Source organism: Vombatus ursinus, unplaced genomic scaffold (genome assembly GCF_900497805.2).
Source record: "Vombatus ursinus unplaced genomic scaffold, bare-nosed wombat genome assembly UNPS02000582.1, whole genome shotgun sequence".
NCBI classification, from domain to species: Eukaryota; Metazoa; Chordata; class Mammalia; order Diprotodontia; family Vombatidae; genus Vombatus; species Vombatus ursinus.
The window spans coordinates 5,593,497-5,596,883 of NW_020940360.1; positions in this window are offsets into that span (position 1 = coordinate 5,593,497).

Sequence of the window (3,387 nt, forward strand, 5' to 3'; positions counted from 1 at the left end):
GTAAGTCCTCAGACTGAAAATTTTAACAATCAACTCTCTGAACTGGCTCCCATAAATCCTTATCTACAAGTGGACTTGATGAAGAAGATGATAGGGTAAACATAGATAAAGTTGAGTAAAGTATAGATGTTCATTGAAATGTAAGAAATAATTCTTAAAATTGACCATGAATAAAAAAAATCTAATTTATACCCCACAATCAGTTATAATCAGTGATGGGCATTGAATGAGCACCTTTAAAGGGGAGAATAGGAAGTTTAAGTGACTACAGGTTTATAGATTTAGAGCTGGAAGGTGCCTTAAAGGTCATGTAATCCACCCTTATTATATTTTAGATGAGGAAACCAAGGTCCAGAAAATCGTGACTTAAGATGACATAAGGAATAAATGACAGAACCTGAATTTGGAAACCGGTCCTCTGGTTTCAAACCCAGTTCTCGTTCCATTCTATCCTAATAAGTTGCAGTAACACATAGATTCCCAAAGTGGGTGGTACCACCCCTGGGGGTGCTGGAATGATCCAGGGGGAGTGATAGTAGCCTTGGATACAATTAGAGGGTATTGAATAAAAATAAGGGGGCAGTGGAACCGTAAAGAAAGAAGTTTGAAAAACCATTCAGACATGTTTCATCTGTTGTATAACAGCATTAAAGTCATAGTGATTACATTATTTTCCAAATAAACACACAAACTGCAAATTATAACCCATCAGTGGTCAAGTCCTCTGACAGGTCTTAACAAGCAAGTGTTGGCAGGAGAGTGTGTCCTATACTGTTGGGAAGTCCAGCACGCATCCACAGGAACATGTGTATATAATGACTTATTTACAATGATACAGTCACATGACACAATATTGTGTCATCAACATTTCAATGCAGGAAAAAAAGCCGTAAATGTATAATAAATTATTAAATTTAAGATGAATCATTTAAAAATATATTTTATTTTTTAAATGATGCAAATTTCTAAAAAAAAGAAAAACAACAACATTAAAGTGTTAAAGAAAGTAGATTTCCGGGGGAGTGCTGAGCAATTTTTTTTAAAGGGGGCGGTAGGCCAAATAAGTTTGAGAATTTCCAAAGTAATATGACAACAGAACAAGATTTGTGATTTCTAATTCACCATCTATGCTACTTTGCTTTCTCTATCTACTTTCATCCAAAACAAGGTGTTACGGGGCATCTAGCTTGCAAAGGGACAAGAAGACCTGAGTTCAACTCCTGTCTTATGACACTTATTAGCTGTATGATCCTTAGCAAGTTTTAATTGCTGTATGCCTCTGTTTCCTCATCTGTAAAATAGGGATAATAATAATTACTGCCTCCTATGGAAAAAAAAGGAGATAATGTTTGTAAAGTGTTTTCAAAACCTTAAAGTTCTGGATAAATGGTAGCTATTATTATTGGCAGCAAGGTCTCATTTGGGATCATTTCCTAGTTCACTATGAAAAGTGATCTTCTTTCAAGGATAAAACCCATTTTACACAGATGTCAATACCTGTGGTTTCTGGTTTATGCAGTAATGGAGAAATGACCACAGATAAGGCAGGTAGAAGTTTAATGTGGATATTATTGGTCCAGGAGTCCCTCTGAGATCTAAATGAATTCTGCCTGGTTAAATGTCTCATTTCTAATAATGCAGGAAGGAAATGAAATTGCACATTTGTTTTTAAAGGGGTTAAGAGATGGAGAAAAGCAAATTATAATGAAAGAAGGCCCTAAAATCAATTGTAGGTATACACTCTGTAGACTTGAAAGTTGGTTAAAGAGACAACAAACTAGGTGATAAGTAAATCCATATTGTTTATTCCCTTAAGTTAGCAACATGCACATGAAGCCAAAGCTTTAACTCTGACTGAATCAAGCAATTTTAGAAGGACATTTAAACCCTAACTCAGGATGTCTGTGTTACTCAGATTTATGGTGTCCATATATGTTTAACCATAGCATGAGAAAGGAATTTTCTTAATTGAATAGGTTATCAATAAGATAGGCAAATGTCAGATTCAGGATATCTGTGTTTCCTTTACCATTAACATGACACAACATAGCATATGTCCATAAAATACCAAGATAAGAAAAGTCCCATTACTCAACGTAGTGTCCAGCTTAAGACACCTTAGTGGTCATAAACAGAAGAATGCTCTTGATCAGCTTCAGCTGTTGACACAGGAAGGGGCATTCTTAGTTCACTCAGGGAGAAAAGATTAATTCAGGTTTTTGACCCTTATTGGGGCTCAATTGATCTTCAATTATTATCATTTCCTCCTTTTGGTCAATAGTAAGTTGAAGGCGTCACCTGTAGACCAAGGAAGGAATGGGAAAAATCTTCTTCTTTCTCAGCGGGTGGGAAGAGATGTCCACTTGGAACAGGTGTCTTCAGATGATCCCGGAGTCCACATCTAGAAGTTGGCAGTTATGGGAGTAGTCACATAGACCTGATAGGGGCTCTTAGAAGATATATGAGTTGATAATTGAGAGAAAACAGCATAACATAAGTCCTTAGTTAAAGGCACATAGAGATGGTTCAGTTTTTCCAGCCACTCAGGGCTAGGTTCAAATAATACAACAAAGTTTTTTCTCAAAATTCACAAAATTGCATAACTACATCAAGTCAGGTACAGATTAAACTGCTTGAAGTGCTCACAATAGACTAGTTTTGAGAAGGGAGATTTACATGTCACCAAGACAACCAAGAAAACCTTAAACACGAACCATACAAATCAATACAATCATTATTACCAATGTTAACTAACATTCAGTTCCTTGTATCCCAGTAATCTATTCCCAATGTCTATTTTAACAGCACCTTTTAAATCCCAGATGTCTCATGCACAGTAGGTTTTATTCTTAGGCAGTTCAAAAAGGGAGTTCTGCTTCTCTGGTTTAGGTCTAGAAGTCCCTAGGTAATTCTGACTCAGTGTAAATTAGTACAGTCACTTAAATTTGGTTCTCCATTTTTGAAACTTCAGTTTATATATCATCTGCTGCTTCTGTTCTTACCTAAATCCTGTACCTGGTATACGAATCTTTTAAAATGTGAGGGTCCAACTATAAAATGAACTCTCCTGCCTTTTAAAATTACCAGACACTTTAATAAAGGAGAAATAATTTCCCTTACTTTTACCACTATCCTATACAATTTTTGGCGTACAAATCTAAATTTGAGATCTTATTACCAAAACATGCTTAAAGCTTGGATTTCCATACTAGATACATTTTAGAAGCCAATCATATATATCTGTATTTAATTCTTAGAGGAATCAATCTAATCCGTTCCTTTTCTCAAAATTTGCCATCTTTTTTAATTAGACATCTATCACATTACATTTTTGTCTTATTACTTTGTCTAATCATTTCCTCATTAGGAGAATGTTATCCCTATATT